This window comes from Armigeres subalbatus, chromosome 2, assembly GCF_024139115.2.
Source record: "Armigeres subalbatus isolate Guangzhou_Male chromosome 2, GZ_Asu_2, whole genome shotgun sequence".
Taxonomy (NCBI): domain Eukaryota; kingdom Metazoa; phylum Arthropoda; class Insecta; order Diptera; family Culicidae; genus Armigeres; species Armigeres subalbatus.
The window spans coordinates 378649909-378661961 of record NC_085140.1 but is presented as its reverse complement, the minus strand read 5'-3'; the positions used below and the strand labels follow the sequence as shown (position 1 = coordinate 378661961).

General features: G+C 36.3%; 1 protein-coding gene across 8 annotated transcripts in view; it reads left to right on the top strand.

Moving 5' to 3' along the window:
• Positions 1–243: 243 nt before the first annotated feature.
• Positions 244–12053, top strand: part of LOC134213129 (rap guanine nucleotide exchange factor 2) — an 83062-nt gene continuing 71252 nt past the window's right edge. For 2 of the 8 annotated variants that reach the window (XM_062691767.1, XM_062691758.1), the window contains exons 1-2: positions 244–592; positions 1761–2115. The gene's annotated coding sequence lies outside the window, so the exon portion shown is untranslated. Of the gene's footprint in view, positions 648–1760; positions 2116–12053 lie in introns of all 8 variants that reach the window. The other 6 variants (XM_062691763.1, XM_062691762.1, XM_062691759.1 and 3 more) reach the window with 6 other exon arrangements.

Sequence of the window (12053 nt, the reverse complement as noted above, 5' to 3'; positions counted from 1 at the left end):
GGGCTCTGTGAACTGTCAAAATAAGTGAGGTTAAGTTAGAGTTTGCATTGGTCTGCAGTTCCGCGTGTTTGAAATTGAACAGCCCTGGTTACAGTCAGGTTACAGTCCGTCAAAATTTTGGGATGAGTCGGTAATTCACGCATACATAAGTAACGAAAGCTTCACATTCAAAGCTTATAGGCCTACTACTGTGTGCGAAAGCGCTTGGCTATGGGAGTGTTTTGTTGAATGTGCCACAAGTACGTGTAGAGCCAAAATCATCGAGTCGTGTATACTTTTGATGGTGGACTGCATGGAAGGAATGTATATTCGATTCGAAAGCATCACCACGACACAACATCGTCGTTCAACAATCTCTCAGTCCGTTGTCGTTCGGTTCGGTTGGTTTTGTTCAGGTGGCGTCCGAAATTGATGAAAAAGTGAGGAATTTTCCTGGATTTTTTGTTTAATTCTGTGCAACAATTGTGCGTCGAGTATCCTGGCGTATTCCGGTGGTGATTTTCGTGCCGAAAAGTACCGTTAAACGCTACTTGGATTGCCCTAAAAAATTGAGGAAAATTGTTGCGCGATCATTGAATGTGCATATAGAGAGGTAGTGCTAAAGTGAATGGGAATGGGGCATTTGGAAAACTGGATTCTAGCGTAATGTGTGATATGATACTAGAAAAAAAAAAGATTTTTTGCTGAAATTGTTTTCTTGATTTTTAGATACTATGAAAATTTCATATTTAATATAAGGTGATCATGGTATATTACACGTATAAAATGTTACAATCGTTTTTAGAAAAATACAGTTCTACAATATTTATTGCATTTTTATCTTTTTTAGTTTTGATTGTTTCGTAATTTATTTATTGTTTCCAATGTTTTAGTAGTTTTTGTTTTAACGCTGCCTCGACCCGATAATAAGTGTCAACTAACCGGTTATCGTTCCCAATAAAAATTGCAATTACAAAAAAAATCCATCACGTAAGGTCGACTTCAATGGATCGTATTTAATTCATGTTTGATTTAGCCAATATTTTTATCAAATTGCACTTTAAATTTGACAATAAAATGGTATAAATAAATTAAATTTGTTAAATGTAAATTTGTAAACATTTTTGTTCACTGTAAACATGTCATATAAAATAAAATGTAATGTAAATATAGGTAAATATTATAATATTTACATTAAAAAACGATTTTTTTTTTGCTTTTCAGTAGGGGGATTGACGGCTTTGGCAGATTTGTTCTATTATTATCAGGAGGGTTTTTTATGACTGATTATGCCCAAATTTGGCATAAAAATTCTTTGCATATCAAAGAATATTGTGCCCAAATTTCATAAAATTTGGTCGACAAAAACCCCCCTGACAATAATAGATCAAAACCTGCCAAAGACGTCTTTTCCCCTATTAAATTTTTTTTGGTAAACAGAACTTGAAATATACATGTTTATGAAAATCCTGTGAACAGATATTTTTTTAGATTTTCGAAAGATCGTAATTTTCAATATTTAATTCGTATGTAGCACTTGATTTATGATGATTCGCCACCTAAATTGATTTCGTGTTTTGAACATGTCTTAAAATCCCTTTTATCTAAATATCGTTCAATATGGATGAACTGATTATACCTACAATATAAACTATATCGGCCAATGAATTTAATTTGCTATAAAATCAACCCAAGACCTGTATTAAAAAACATTTTTCATAGTTTGTAAACAATCAAATATCATTAAAAAATATCGTTGACCTTTCCACACATTATCCTAGAATTGTGGTACGATTACGGAATCCCATTAGGTATATTGTGCAGTGTGATGAAGCAAGGCAAAAAGACAGCAGTGTTTAACAGTGTACTGTAGAAGAAGAGGTGGTTCAAATATTAATACACACATCCACCATCTATCAGAGAAGCGTGGTATCGTGGTTCATATACGAACGAAGCGCATCAAACAGAGCATAAATCAGGCTGGCAGTGGCATTTCTGCTGCTGGTGGTGAAGAACAAGAAGAAGCAGTCGCAGTCACTACAACATCGGCAATACCTTCCACTAATCGGAGAAAGGCATTGCGGAGGACGCGGGCCACCCTTCTGGACAGTGTTGGTAGATTGCGTTCCACAGCTGGTTTGTATTCATGTTTTGATTCTTTTAAATCGTTATCCAACGTACGTGATATAATTATATAAATAGTAACTAGTAGAATGCAAATTTTTGGACGAATTGAGCAAATCAGTCCTTGAAAATCAGATGATAAGGAACTCCGTGTTTACCATTATGCAATTTGAAACATGCTTCCAGTGAATGCAAACCATACAAAAATGTTTATTATTTACAAGTTGTTTGCTGTGCTTAGTGTTATGAAATGTGCAAAATAATCATACATTTATATACACCATTTGAAATGAATCAAATAAAATCTGGATCCTATGATTTGTCTATGAAGCAATAATGCCGAAATAATAATAATTGTTCAGGTTAACATCACACACAAATTTCAAGGATGCTGACCTTACTCAGGCTACGACTTTTAATTATTACTTGATAAGGAGTATATTTATGATTCATTTTAATTGAGCGTCTTAGGGAAAATGCTAGAGTTAAAAGACTTCACTATTCCATTTGCTTCCACTATAATAACTTTGCATCAGCAAATCAATCAATATTAGACATCAGCTAAACATAGAGAAAAGGGTATATTTTTCACTAAATTTGCCAAATTCCTAAATGGAAAACATTTTAGCTTCTAAATGTGACTCATTGGTCGTCACAATCTGGAGTATAAAATGGTGAAACTAATAATGGTCAATATTTTTTATTTTTTTTCATAACAATAAAATATGCGAGAGTTTTAAAATTAGTGGCTATGGGTCCTGTGCTCCCCGAATGGTGGAAAGAGCCGATTTGAAAGATCTCCATCCTGAGCAATATTCAGCGGCCAAATACCAAGTTAGATTTCAGTCGACTTGCGAGTGTTTAAAATTTTAAATGCATCTCAACATCTCAACTGCCTTGGTACGGCGGCGAACTCTATTCGATCGGAGCGTTTTGCGGAGTCCAAAGTACGTACGATTTCCTGCCATGATGCGTCTCCGAATTTCTTTGCCGGTATCGTTATCGGCGGTCACCAGTGAGCCCAAGTACACCAATTTTTCAACCACCTCGATAGAAACTCGTGGTGGGTGGCTTGCATTGACCTCTCTTGAGCCTCTTCCTATCATGTACTTCGTCTTCGACGTGTTGATGACTAGTTCAATCCGTTTAGGTCCTCTTTTCAGTCCTCCATCCTCTCAAAGTTACGTGCCATGATGTCGTCGGCGAAACCAAATAACTGGACGGACTTCGTGAAAATCGTACCACTCGTGTCAATCCCTGCCCTTCGTATTACTCCCTCCAAAGCGATGTTGAATAGCAGTCACGAAAGACCATCACCTTGCCGTAACTCTGCGCGTTTCGAAGGGACTCGATTGCACCTGAAACTCGAACTACGCACATCACCCGATCCATCGTCGCCTTGATCAACCGTATCAGTTTATCCGGAAATCCGTTTTCGTGCATTGGCTGCCATATCGATCCGTCCCGATCGATTGTATCATATGCGGCTTTGAAGTCGATAAATATATGATGTGTGGGCACGTTGTATTCGCGGCATTTCTGCAATACCTGACGTACGGCGAACTCCTGTTCTGTGGTAGAGCGTTCACCCATAAATCCCGCCTGGTACTGCCCCACTAACTCTCTTGCAATTGGTGTTAGTCGGCGGCATAAAATTTGGGAGAGTACCTTGTAGGCGGCGTTCAGCAATGTGATTGCGCGGTAGTTGCTACAATCCAGCTTTTCGCCCTTTTAATAGATGGGACACACGACACCTTCCATTCGCTCTAGCCAGTGCCTCACCACCGTGTTTAAACAGCTCTCCTGGTAGTTGGTCAACTCCAGGGGCTTTGTTGATTTTCAGCCGGCCGATCTCCTCCTGGATTTCCTGGAGATTCGGAGCCAGAAGTAGCATGTCCTACGGGCGTGCTCCTAGGTTCATTACCATGTGCTGCCGCCACCTTACCTCACGCTCGTTTGTAAGAAGGTTCCCGTTTATGTCCTTACACATATCGGGCTGTGGCACGTGGCCCTTATGTGAACGGTTCTACTTCTCATAGAACTTTCGTGCGTTATAAACGCGGTACAGATGCTCCGTCTCTTCACGGTCTCGATCTTCCTGCTGGCGCTTTTTCCTCCGAAAAATCGAGTTTTGTCTGTTCCGCGCCCGTTTGTATCATGCCTCGTTCGCCCTCGTGCGGTGTAGCAGCAATCTCGCCCATGCTACATTCTTCTCCTCGACTAACTGCTAACATTCGCCGTCATACCAGTCGTTTCTCTGATCCGGAGCCACCGTGTCTAGTGCAGCGGTTGCGGTGCTTCCAATGGCGGATCGAATATCTCTCCAGCCATCTTTAAAAGATGCTGCGCCTAGCTGCTCTTCCGTTGGCAGTGCCACTTCCAGCTGCTGCGCGTAGTCTTGGGCTAGTCTACCGTCTTGTAGCCGCACAACGACCGCCAACACAAGAAGGCGAGGTGCACAGCGGGCAAAGTAGATCGATCAGGTGGAGGACGAAACCCTCCGCAGACTGCGTGGTTGGCGAAGTGCAGCCATGGACTGAATGCAGAAGACTTTTATGTATTGCTCAGGTCACTCCGGCCTAGGGACGTTCCGATACTTCAAAATATCGATATTTGATTCGATACGATAATCGAATCAAAGTATCGATATCACCGATATATTGGAATGAAAATATCGATACATCGGAAAATCATATGATATTTCAGAAATGAAAATATTTGGATTTTTTTGTTGTAGTTATTCAATTACTATCGTATTACCGTATTACCCCTTTACTGTCGCTAACCGCAGGTCGAGCACATCTGTATATGGGCCTCCATATACAGATGTGTTCGACTTGCGGTTAGCGGCAGTTTACAATAATGATTGGAAATTACTTTTTTTTCTATTACTTGATCCAATCTGCTTCTAGAGTGTGCCAGTCTAACAATCATCGGCGGTGGCGTTCGTCGTAGTTTTAACCGGTAGCAGTAGCATTTTCGGCATGATACTCGCTATTTTCCGGTCGCTCGGAAAATTCATCTGAAGTATTGACAAATTTGCAGAAATTCCACTGACAAGTTTTCTGTATTTCTCCTCGGGTTATTCTGATTCTTAACAACAGAAAATTATTTCTTCAGAATTTCCACGGAAGTTTTTTTTTTTATTTTAATTTCCAAAGAAAATTCAAAATATGCACGGAAAAGTCCATTGGAATATTCTTAACTAAAAAAGAAAATTCTTTTAATCTTTCATCGTTGTTTCACATGAAATTCCCTGGAATTTCGGCAGGAAATACTCTATGATTTTTATGGACATTCTTCAAAATTTACGCAAGAATTTCAATCAGAAAAAAAAAATAAAAAATTTCATCAGAAATTCCGTAGAAATATTTTAAAGAAATTTTCTTTAATTCCTATGGGGCATTGTTTTGAATAACGGAAGAAAATTTTCCTGTTTTCAAATTCTTTGAAATTCTCATTTTTACAGATCTGTTCCTAATTTCTAAAGGTAATTTATCTAATTTATCATAGGAACACCTCAAATATTTAATTGAATTCACGTAAGGATTCAAGGATCAGATGTTGCACAGCGGCGGTCCATGCAAAGTGTCAAGTTGCCAAAACTATTTTTTGATGGCAGCGCATACCTCACACTACCGAAAAAAATTGTCATAGCCATCATCATTTTGAAGTATATTCTTTCAGAAAATACATTGCAATTGTTATTTTTGTTCTTTGTTACTTTGTTCTGATTCAATATATTGATATCGAAAGCAAAAATATCGATATGACCGATATATTGAAAGCAAAATATCGATACAAAAATATCGGATATCGAAACAAAAATAGCGATATTCCGATATATCGGAAGTATCGGAACGTCCCTACTCCGGCCTTAGCCTGGTAATAAAAAAAATCTCAACTACATATTTTTTTAGTAGGATACCCGGTGTACCAAAAGTCCACGAGATGCCTTTGCACATAGGAGTAAATGAGATAATTTTCTGTTCAAAATTATTTACTGCGATTACGCCGATACAAATACTTAGAAAAATTATGTCTCCCCCTTCGGATTTTATTTGCCCAAAATTAATATTTTGAGGGAAAATAAAATTCGGATAATTTTGAGGAGTATCAAAACATTATTAAACAAATCCGAGGAGTTGTTTTTTATTTTAATATTTTTTTTATATACCATAAATGATGAAATGGAGCTTTAGTTTAGATTTTCTGCTTTCGTTTGCATGCTGCCTTTGTTCAATGTAAGTAAAATTGCAACCAACCAAACAGCAACCCATCTTTATCTTTCCTATGTTCGAAATTAACAGCCACTTGTCCCAAGTGGGGTGAAAAAAGCATCCACCAATAGAACTCATATTGGGAAAATTATCCACAATTTTATCCATTTTGCTCGACACTTTTGAAGACTTAAATAAGAAAATGTGATCATCGTTGTTTTAAACTACTTGGCGTAATAGTCAAAAGTAGGCTAGTCGCCTGAAGGCTTACTATATAATCTATTATTGGTTAGAGCTGCAATATTCCTCCAGCTCCAATAAACTTCTCACATCACTCTAGTCGAGTATCGGAACAGAAAAAGAAAATACAAGTGAGAGAGGAAAGACTCTTCACCTAATGTCAGTCGAATATTGAAATAAGTCCGAAAACATCATTAAAAGACATCAATTTCATATGTGACAAAAACATGGGCTTATTCTACACTGAGGATACTGGTCGTAAGAATATCATACGTTTCCCTTTTGAAATTTCGCCACAAGAAAATGTATTGATTTTCATACGATTCTCTAATGGAATCCATTTCATACGACAATCTTATGAAATAATTTCAGTTGGTAAAAAAAAAGTGTAACCCGGTTTCGAACCATGGACGTCGTGATTAGGAGGCATGCGTTCGCACCACACGCCCACCGACGCTTCGAGAAACTGTCTTGAAAAGTCGTTTACCTGCTTGGAATATCAGATCCTAATGTTGTAAACTTTGAACAAAATTGCCAAACAATTTCATATTTCGCCTTACTAGAAGGTTTAAATCATCAATATTGATATCATTCGAATGCATTCTGGTTATGTGAAGATGGCCAATATTAGCTATATTTTAAATCACAATTATGGTTTGATAGATATAACGGGTGGATACTAAATAGCAGGAATGGGAAGAATGACTCAGGAAAAAAACTACAAAGAAGTACGGTTCAATATGATATATGTTATATAAAGAGTTGTCCTTAGTCTTCAAATTTAGATTTATGCAAGGATGTTATCGATCATTTAGTAATTTGCGTTCGATCATTTAGGGTCTGTCTCAATTGGATAATTAAACTGAAATTAAACTTAAAAGTGACATTTCAATAATTATCAAATAACCCTGCTCGCAGAGCAAGATTACTTTTGACAGATATCGAATCATTTTCCATCGATGTCCTATTGGAATTGCTGGTTAGCACCAGCCATTCTTCTAACGGGGTGATTTTTTAATTTTCGAACTGTTTAGTTTAGTTTATTGAAGACACTTTATCACTTCGATGACATTCGTGTCCGCGTGTTCGAACTGTCACTTTTAAGTTTAATTCTCCAAATGAGACAGACCCTTAGTAGTTCTTCAATAACTCATTCCAAAAGTTCAATCAAAGTTTATTGCCTATATTCCGGGGATTAAACCACCCGACTTGGACTGAGGGTCGTGGGTTCTTGAAGCTTTATTTTGCCATTGAAAAGTGAATCCTATAGGTGACCACGACTTATATAATGATAGTTATTTTACAATTCAAGACGATTAAAAACGGTAGGGCAAATTTCATTATCTTCGCTTAACTTTAAAGCGATGCTTTTTCAAACTTTTAAACTAGGGTTTTCATCTTGCGGAAACGACCCTGTTATTCAAATGGAGCTGTGATAAAAAGTATAGGATTTTTAAGCATCGTGAGTATTTCATGGTTTCTGAAGTTGTTACTGACTTATCACGATTCACTACTATGTTAATCTTATTTGAAATCTATTCTCTTTAATCGATTTCCGCATTGCATTTCTGAAAGTTTCAGAATTTTGAGGCTGTGCTTTTTTTTTAAAATGAAGCTTAAAATAATAGTGATAGCTAAAAAGCAAGTACGAATAGCCTGTAAGGCCAAGCATTTTTAACGGACATCTCATTGTGTCTGTTCATTGAAAATAAAAACTTTATTTTTTCAAAATAATCGAAGTTTAGGTTTTTATCGTTTTCTAAGCTAAGTATTATTTGTGAATAATGTCGATGTTTTATGATTTTATTAGATGGATTTGAATTATATTGCTCTAACATTTATTTTATTTCCTTTGAGCTCTGTTTGTCATCAATTTTCGAACGCTCAATTCACTACTTATATACTAGTGAATCACATCATAAATTGAAAGAAGCCTGAACCGATTGTTAGAAATTAATGAGAACATTTGTGGAGGCACTCGAAGAGCAAAGCATTTTCAAAAGTTAAAAAATGGATCTTATTGATGAAAATCTTTAAAACATTCAAATTATAATAAATAACGTATTTTTTTTTGTTCTTAGCGAGATTTTTAGCCCAAAGCTGGCTTAGCTAAGCTAGGCTTAGTAATCAATGTTGATGATAATAAAGGTAATAATAGTAATGTAAATAAATTGAAGTGCTGGAGGAAATATTCGAAACAAGCAGTTTCGAATCTTGTCGAAAGAAACGTGGATTTTCAAACAAATGGCGGATCTTTGGATCATAAATCAGCTGTTCTCACGAATGTCATAAAAACCTGTACCAATCAATTAGTTGAACAAAAGCTTGTATCTCAAAATAATTCGAACAGCTGGTACAATTTAGACCTCTTGCGCGTTAAACGTAAAAGGGATAAGTTGTACAGAAAATTTTGTAGACATAATAGTGATTATCGTTGGAATAGGTACCAGGTTGCGCGTAATAAATATTCGCAACGTTTGAAACGTACGCGATGCGAATATATTCAGAGGAAAATTGATCAACATCAAAACAACAGCAAAGAGTTATGGAAAATATTGAAATCACTTTTGAAACCTAGTACTAGTAAACCGCGGTCCATAACTTTTGATGGCACACTAGAACTATCAGAACAATTAATTGCAGATAAGTTTAACGAATATTTTGTCAGCAGTGTTTCATCGATTAATGCATCTATTGAATTAGTTTATGAACCCGACGAAATCCGACAGCCGATCAATGTTAACTGTAGATTTGAAGGCTTTCACCCAATAACATTGGAAGAATTAAGGAATATTTGCTTCTCGATGGGAAAAACGGCTGGTGTAAATAACGTAAATGCAAAAGTGATACAAGACTGCTTTGATGTCATCGGAGACAGTTTGCTGGACCTAATTAATGAATCTATATAAACTGGGCACGTGCCACAAGTTTGGAAGGAATCCCTTGTGATTCCCATACAAAAAGTTGCTGGAACGATTAAATCCGAAGAGTTTCGTCCCATCAACATGTTGCACACATTAGAGAAAATTTTAGAACCTGTTATTAACGGCCAGCTGCTAGAGTATTTTAATAATAATAACTTGCTCATACCGGAACAATTGGGATATCGAGGCCATTCTTGTGAAACCGCATTGAACTTGGTATTGGCTAAATGGAAAGAAAAGTAGAGCAAAAAGATACGATTGTTTGCGGTGTTCTTGGATCTAAAACGCGCTTTTGAAACAATTTCTCGGCCCTTATTGTTAAAAACAATTCAGCGCTTTGGAATTTCGGGTTCTGCTTACAAATGGTTTGAAAGCTATTTGAGTGACAGAACTCAACGGACTGCTTTAACGATTGTGTATCAAGTCCCGTGGAGAACACGCTCGGCGTGCCACAGGGAAGTGTATTAGGGCCTATTTTATTCATTATGTACATAAATGACATGCGACGAGTCTTACGATTTTGTGATATAAATCTTTTGCTGATGACACCGTGCTGTTCATTGCAGCTAAAAACCTAGAAGAGGCCGTTTCACACTTAAACGAAGATTTGCATTCTCTAAGTAGATGGTTGAAATATAAACAGTTAAAATTGAACATAAGTAAAACTAAGTTCATGATAATTTCGCGGAACCGAATAAGTGAAAATGTCTCTGTTATGATGGATGATGAGGCAATTGATCGCGTACGGGAGATTAAATATCTTGGCGTGATTATTGATGACAAGCTAATATTTGACAAACATATTGACAATGTTATCAAGAAAATTGCCAAGAAGTATGGAATTCTTTGCCGATTAAAAAACGATTTGACCATTGCTAGTAAAATATTGTTGTATAAATCAATCATCTCTCCTCATCTGGATTTCTGCCCGTCCATCCTATTCTTGGCTAACGGTACACAAATATCGAGATTACAGCGTTTGCAAAATAAAAAAATGCGCTTGATTTTGAAATGCAATAGGTTCACTTACTCAACATTTTGCTGGACCCCTTGCAGTGGCTGTAACGCCATTGTTCATTTGACTATGGTGTTCATTTTTAAAGTAATTAATGGTTTGCTGCCTCGATATTTGTGTGATCGAATTGAAAGAGTAAGGGACATTCATAGATATAATACGAGAAACGCGGTTGATGTAAGAACACCTTTCTTTTTGCATGGTGATTCACAAAATTCATTGTACTACAAGGGTGTAAATGTTTTCAATTCGATGCCTACACACATCAAACGTGCAGCGACACTAGCACAGTTCAAGAAACAATGTATTTCACACGTCAAAGCTGCATTTTAGACAGCTACTCAACAATTTTTTAGCATTAACAATTTAAGTTTTGACGAAGTTTTACCCAACGGATACTTTTGTGTGTTTTATTTTAATTTTATTTATTGTTTTTGGGCATTAACGACTACAACGATCGCCTCGATGATGATGATGGATTTTTTACTTTATTGACGTAATTATTAATTTAACTTTTCTTTGTGTAGTCTACAAGAGTTTGAGCCTCGCGCGCGAAATACAGGTATAAATTATTTCAGATTTGATTTTCGTGTGCCACATTTTGATCTGTTTGAATGATTAGGAGTGAATGACTTTTGTATGGTTACTGCTGAAAGAGTTTTGAATGTTCGATATAGCTATCCAGTAGATTGTTTCGCGTGAAACTTTTGATATCGACGGAGCGGTATCACAAGTGTTGGTGCCTGTATTGTCGAGAATCATGAATACTATAGATACATACTAGTTGTTGAGCGAAAATTGACTTGATACGCGATTCCTGGTGAAACTTTTGAAATCTGTGCGAGAGGTATCACAAGTTTTGCATTTTCATAGAGCTGTATGTATCACTACTGACGTTTTAGCAAGATTGCGGTTTTGGAAAGATCAGTTTTTTAAATTTACATTTTTTGCTGTATAGTGATGTAAAATATTCAAATTTAAATCTGTGATAAGAAATCGGATCGTTTTTCTTTTTGAAAATCCGATTAAATGCATATCAATTAATTATCTTAAAGATAACTCGTCTAGCTCAAACCCTTGTAGGGGTATGTGGCGGGACCATCATCATCATCATCATCATCATCGTCTCGTTAATGTCAGATGATTTTCCGAAACCGATTAATCTGAAAGGTATTATAAGGATTCATGATTCATGAGAAGACTGTGGGTGTAAAAAATCTGGAGTTCTGAAAGAATTTTTGTTAATTGAAAAAATGTTTTATTAATTTTAATTAATTTGAGAATTCTTTTTAATCTAGGATATTTCTCTAACTTAAGAAATAGAAAATAAAGAATAAGTTCCAAAGCTTTGAAAGTTCTAATATTGCAATATTGCATGTAAATTTTTAAACTTTAAATGTGGTGAAAAATCGGCATGAATAAACAATCTTGAAAAACAAATTTTAACGCACTAGGTAAGATCGATTTAAGAAAGTGTTTTTGACCCTCTAAACATCATCAAAATGCTGAACCAATTCCAAGGTATTATAGAATTATTTTTAGAAGATTATT